Source organism: Geosmithia morbida (assembly GCF_012550715.1).
Source record: "Geosmithia morbida isolate 1262 chromosome Unknown scaffold_1, whole genome shotgun sequence".
NCBI lineage: Eukaryota > Fungi > Ascomycota > Sordariomycetes > Hypocreales > Bionectriaceae > Geosmithia > Geosmithia morbida.
In genome coordinates, this window is record NW_023336188.1 from 1,339,263 (window position 1) to 1,346,523 (window position 7,261).

Genomic DNA, 7,261 nt, shown 5'->3' on the forward strand with positions numbered 1-7,261 from the left:
TGCGACGAGACGCGCACGGCGTTGTAATTCAAATCATGGGTCGGTTCGATGTTCTATCTGGGTGTATTGCGTTGCGCTGGTATAGATTTCCTTGGAGTAAATGGGCGGCAGTGGTAGGTCGGCTAGTTGGTTGATTGGTGATGATGATGGTGAAGATGATGAGGGCGATGTTGAGTCTGTTTGTTCTGTCCAAGGTTAGAGGGAGTTTGCCATGGGCGGAAGAGACAGTGAATAAAGAAAAGGATGGAAGGTGAGTGTCAAACAGAAAAAAAAGCAAAGGTAAACAAGAAGGGAAGAAAGGCAAGGGAGACGCGGCAAGAAAGGTCCATGTCGTGTGTTGTCTTGTTTGGAAGTCAGACTGTCGGAGTGGCGTTGGAATGAGGGAATTGGCAAGAAAGAGGGACGTGACCCAGAGATGGTTGCCTCTATGAGGAATGCACCACAGCAACTGTTCCAGACCAGCAAACCCAGCAGCAGTGCCAGCATGACAAGAGACACCGAGGCAGGCAGACGAGCAAGCAAGCAAGTAGAGTAACTCGCAGAGAGGAACAAGACCAAAAGTCCGATGAGAGACAAGACGTCACTCTCTCTATGCGCATTGATTCCCGTGACTGGGAGGTGTGCATTGCTCCGCCACCAATTTTTTTCCTCTTTGCTTAATATGAAGATGCATTGATGACGAAGGATGAATTGCAGCTTGTACCTGATGACGGGGGGGGAAAAAAGAGAGAATGACACCACTATGGTCTTACCTTTTTTTTTTCTTCGAATAGGCTTGAACCAAGCAAGTACTATGATTGTCGAGGATATGCGCAGCGGTGTGGTAGTTAAGAAAAAAGAACTGCTGCGTCAAGCAGGTTGTAACGAGGCGAGAAACGAAGTCGAGAAAAAAAGGTCACTAGGACTCAGATGGTCGAGTCAACTGCTCTGTATCTCTCTCTTCGGGAGGAGTAAATAAGAGAGAAGAGATGAAAGCACACAATGAAGGAGAGTGTGTGGACAAGAAGAGAGGGAGAGATGGATGGGAGGAGAGGAGGGAATGGCAAGGTCGCGATAGCAAAGTGTTGATAGTCGCAAAAGAGGTCAAGAAGGAAAAGAAGATCAGAGATCGAATCTGGGGATGGTTATGCAATTATTCTATTTCCTCTCTCTCACACTCTCTCTCTCTTTTCCTCTCTACCCTTATTCAGAAACCCAACACACCCATGGAACTGACGACGTGCTAGTAGTAATACATATTATAATACTCCGTATAACTCCATAGTCGTACTCGTAGTGGAGGGTGACACCCACATTACACTTACCCCCCCCCCCTTGACAGTGCCGATACTCGTACACAGACACGCGCACACATAATCAGCATCGAAAGAGTAGCAAAGCAATTAGTTCAGCAGGGTGACTTTCTCCGCCAAAAACTCTCGTGGTTGTGTGGTTCTGCTCTTTTCTCTCTCTCGACAACCTTCTCCACCTTCTGCAGATGCCCCCTGTCCTCATCACTACGCAGACATATTACACGCCCCCCCCCCCCCTCTTCCCACGCTCTGTCTGTCACGCCGTTGGATATCTTTTGGGGGTGGGGGGAAGAAAGAGAAAGAAAAAAAAGAAATCCCCATCATCACTCACTCTTCGTGCTGGGCGCACACCTGAGGCTTGACAGTCCAATAACCCCTGTTAGGTTCGTTCAGGGGTCCTATTTACCAGGGTGACGATGCTTAGCGAGTACCAAGGGGAGCATACGAGTACAGCAGGGGTGAGGGGGGCGCACACACACCAACAAGGGGGGGGGAGGAGAGAGAGAACCCAACTTACGTCGCGTGCGCCACCCAGAAAAGAGCTGCCTTTCTTAGTGACAGGGGAGGAGTTGCCGGACCCCTGCTTGCTTGGCTCGGGAGAGAGAGAGAGAGTGTGTGTGTGTGTGTGTGCGTGTGTGAAAGAGAGAGAGAGAGAAGAGTACGTACTTCTTTTGGCCACCAAAACGGCCCAACGGCTTTCTACGCACATGTATGGGGGGGGAGGAGTAGCTACGGCTATTATTCGTACGCATTGTCAATAGTAACTTGTACGAGTATGCGTATGCGCATACGTATGCCTACAATTGAGGTTGCCACTACCTGTCCTCACAAGTACTGTCAACGCCAGCATCATCATTGGCGGCAATCAAGTACTTCTCCTCAGGATAACGGATCCTGGAATTCCGTCACCCGCCTCGGCGATTAGCATGGGGGGGCCGAAGGGGGGGGGGGGGGGGGGGAAGGTTCCATAGACAAGAGTCAACTTAGACATTCTTCCTTCATTCTTCCTCCTCTCTCTCCGAGTCCTTCATCCCTACGAGTACGTCGTGTTGTAATGTATCACTATTACTACCGGGCCCCACCGTGTGCTCCAACGTCGTGGTAGTATCTCAAGAGTCAGAGGTACACAGGCGCACAGGAACAGGTTTTGCCTGTTCCCTTGGTATCAATGGTGTGGGCGGTGCCGAATGGGTCGAGTGAGATGTCACAATGAGATGTCGCTTCACCTTTCCATCGGGCATGGTCTTGATTGGATGCCCAGGCTGATCAAACTCCAATCCATGTACGTGTTATTTTTGTACGAGAATGTTGTTAGTACTATTACTCCATACTACTACTACCACTATCGAAGTGTCAATACCAGTAATATTTCTCTTCTGTATGTTTGCTTTGCCTCAGTATATATGCGATGCCTAGGCCAACATCGGGGGGGGGATAGGCCAGCAAAAGCAGCATCACGGGAGAATGGGAGAAGTAAGCCATCAGCCAGGAGCAGGATGAATCCCTTCTTGTTGGTTGCGGCTTGGTGGCGTCGTCCTGTACGAGTTGTGTAAGGTCACCGAGGGGTACGAGTGTTCAATAGTACCAATCAATACTAATACAATTCGTCAATATCAATCGTCTCTCCTTTGTCTCTCTTTTTTTCACATATATATACTTTTCTTTTCTTCTCTTCTTCAATGCTAGCTTGCTTGTTGGCTTGCTCACTTACTTGCTTACTCGCTTGTTTGCTTGATATCGTACCTTTAGTTCCTGCCCGGCTATGATATGTACGGTAGTGATGCGTACATGTACTCGTACGTATATGTGCCTTGCTTCCGCCCGTCGCCGCCACCGCCGTTACTTGTACGAGTACGAGAAGTAATACTACGGGTGAATACTTGTACCGATGTGGAGAAGAACGCGAACGCGCATTACTATCCCTTCTCGCTCACAAATGTGATTGAGAGCTCCCAAAAGCTTAACTCGTTTCTTTTTTTTCTCTTCCGTCCCCCCCATCTTTAGACGCGTTTTCTTCGCCTCTCACTCTCGATGAAGAAGGGTTTAACCCTCAACCCTCTGACGATGCCTAACCCTGCTCAACCTCCTTGAAGGGGTTCTCCCTATATCTGATCAGCATACTAGCAGCAGTAGTAGTAGTAGTAGTATCGGGACTACCAGTTATTAGTTATCGTTGCCGAGTTCTAACCAATGCTTAATTCTAGGGTGCTAAATGGTCTCTAATCCTCCCGCGCGCGCGGAACACTACTACTATTACTATGCTACTATTATTACTACTTGTTTGTTTATTTAACGGCGGTGCGTCCCACATATGAGAAAAGGGCGCATACTACTACTACTAACTACTACAAGAGTATTGCATCCTATTGATACTCCGTCACTCGTAAGTAAATAGTTTCGTCTCCCTAGCAATGGCAACACAGTATTGCAACGCGATTCCGAGTGCCGAGAATGCGATACCAATTATTAATATACCGTCAGCGTACCACAACTACTCGTATTACAATCTACGGTCGTATCTATTTATGGGTCTTACAAGAATCCCTCCCGATACCGTGATCCCCCTTCCCTTCTTTGGTCTGATTCTGACTATGGGACGAAGAATAGAGAGAGGTGAAGGGTGGATGTGTAAATTACCATGTGATTCCGACTGCAATGAACGAAATGGCACCCAGGCGGCGGCAACAGCGTGCAGGTCAATTGATTGACTTGAGAGGATCGACGTCACTTTTGGTGGTGATACCATGTGACGAGAGTGGGCTAGGGTGGAGTCTACAAAGCATTATAATTTACGACTGATCTTCACCCGACGAGTATTACAAACTCATGGGTGGTCGTAGTTATGAGTGGTGATTGCACAATGAATATAATCACCAATCGTGGCAGTGGCATCCCAAGAGTTACGCTTTCGTCACGTTTCCCCCCTAAGAGTAAACGAGAAACCTTTTTTCTTCTTTTCTTTTCTTTTTTCTCTCCAGTTGAGTCTCTTCATCCCGTAGATGCACATGGTTGGTTCTCTCTCTTTTTTTCATTGTTGTGTGGAGTTTTTCTCATAGTGGAGTTAGCCATGTGGAGGGTTCAATGGATCTATCCCCCTCCAGGCCGTTCTTTTATGTCATTTCTTTGTGTTGATCATTTTCTCTCTGCATGATCAGCACAAAGAAATGACATAATGGATAGAACCGAAAAGAGAGAATGATAAAATATAATGGGGAAAAAACGAAAAAGGAAAAGCTTTTTCATCAGTCAGCCACTATCGAAGTGGAGGAAGAAAGTGGAGAGGCTGTTCCTTCCTTGATGCTGCGCGTCTTTTTTTTTTCTAGAGGGGGAAGGAGCAACCGTGACAATTGAGCTAATACTGTCTACAGAGAGCTCTTGCCGCCCACAACTCCGAGCTTCAGGCCTCCACACACCCCCTATCAACCACTCACGCTGCCTAAAGTTTTTGCGGGATCCACCAAGAACCTCAGTCATCATCACCTCACCTCGTCACATCACATTATTCCGTGCCGACTTTCTGCATTTGGATCCTGCCCCTGCTTGGTCTCGGAGGGGTTTTTTTTTTTTTTTGCTTTGCTTTACCTTTTTTCTTCATGCGTCAACCTTCTTTTCGCGTGAGTTCTTGCCTATTTTGTTGGCGGGCCGTTGCCGGAGTATCCCGATTGATCGCTCTATTCACCCTAGCAGGATCCTCCCCCCGAGCTGTCGTCTCTTCTCCCCAGTTCTTCCAAATGGGGGCAATCGAATACGACGTTGGCCGTCCTTCCTGCCAGGCACACACATGTACACTAAGATGGGAAAGCACACTGCATATACACCGAGTACTACTCTGGAGTAGGCTGTATGCATTGCGGTGTGAAGTGCCCGAGGAGAAGAAAAGCCTGTCAGGGTTTCCCCCCCCCCCCCCCYCCCCCTTCTCTCTCTCACAGATACAAGTTACGGGTGCGAGAAAGGGACAGGTCGTTTGCGGAAGTCGAACCAACCCTGTTAAACCCGCCCGGCCAACGATAAGCGACTTGACGGACCGAATTCTATACAGATCAGTCACAAGTTAGGTCTGTCTTTGCCACGCCGGACATCCATGGTCCATGGACCGAGCCCAAACAGCCATCACCGTATCGTACCTGCAGCGACTTGTTGGTTCCTTGTGTATGCAAAACGGGTGCTTCGCCCCCTCCTAGGCCAACGGCAAACCCCGATCATAGCAGGCATTGTCGGATCTTCAATTGGCACCGTTTCTCGCCTGGTTGCTCAATGGATCTGTCCGTTGCATACATCTATTCTGTACGCAGTAAAGAGCAGAATTCTTTTCGTCTCGTATGTAGAAGTAGCTCCTTGAAACCTCCCCCCTCCCCCCCCCTACCCCTCGGTTCCCTATCCTTCACATGATTTCTACAGGACCAAAGGCCAGATTAGCAAACACTATGGAACAACTTACACCACCATACTAAAGATGCTCTTGCTCGCAAGTAAGCGATGTGAATTGATAGCCCAGATCAGCCCCGAATGTTTGACTATTAAGTCACACACGCGCAAAACTATCACGGTGTACCGACAAGACGAACCATGCAATAGATCACGAGCAATAACTCGCAACTTATCGAGGGCGATCAATGCACGGGTAGCAATGGCTCTACGATCTTCATCGCAAGAAAATGGTGACGGACGGAACGGGGACCCTGTCTTCAATCCAAGCATCCATCGAGTAGTATTGATCCGCTTCGTACCTGATCTGACGCAGAATCGATAATGGTACTATCCGGATCACCGTGATTCCCACCTCCCTTTTGTTGGTTACATGAGCACGTCGGAGAAGTGATAGGCCCCGTTCCATCTCTTTCGTCAACTGGTGATTGCCCTCATCACCTTTCAATTTCGCGCCTCCTCACCCGCACATACCCTCCGCTTATTCACTCTGCATCGACCAGTATTGATACTAGAATGATAACCGGTAGACTAGTGATATGTCCGGAGGTGTTTGAAGGAGAACCCATTGCCAGGACTAGGACACAATCGGTCATTGCAGGTTAGCAGGACCAACAAGAATTCGGGCACACAACCTCCGTTACGATCGTGAAAGAAGGAGCCCACCTCGGAGGACAGTGCCATTCTGTATCAGCACCTACAGGAAGCAGGGCTGAATAGTGATCGTACTACCAACAAGAGAACCGGGGCGGGGGTGTTGAATAGCACGCCAGCATTGAACGCGGATCAGGTGACGCCCATCCCGCGTAACGGACCCCGGCCCTCCCGTTGATGGGTGCATCCATACATGTACAGTTCTGATCCTACTAACAGGTACGAATAAGAATCCGTACAGTTTACTCGTACTAGTAGCAGCTGTAAAGAGAACCGTGACGAGATGGCAGAACCGACATGCAGGCGACACAAAACGTACGCTACTAGTAGTAATAGTACATATACAGGAAGTATGGATGCTCTCAGGCTGTTCCCGATTTTACTTCTTCTGGTCAATCTCCTCCAGGGTCGTCGCATTGAGCAAACAATCGCAACGCAACATCGGTTTCGACCGAGCCCCTGGGACCAGCCACACAATGCTGAGAGACGATAGATGAAATTCTCATCTCCCGGCGTAATACCAGTCCGTCCTCTGATGCCCGGCTTGGCTTTTGCCTTGGACTCTGCCATTACTGCCGATCATCTTCCACTGCTAAGCCTTCATTCAATGCAGCTAGGCATAAGAGTACAGGTAAGAATAGTGCAGAATCCATAGCCTCCACTGAGCCGTGAAGCAAGATCCACTTCTTTCATATGCACTCCTTGACCCTGAAGATTGATGCCCCTACTACACGTAATGGGTGGTGGTGACATAGATGTTGGTATTAATTAATACCACGCTCGTCGCTGTCTCGTTGCCAGGGTGTCTTCTTCTCTTACTTGGGGGGTTCTTTTTTTTAAATAAAAAAAAAAGAAAAGAAAAGAAAGAAAAAGAAAAAGAAAAAGAAAAT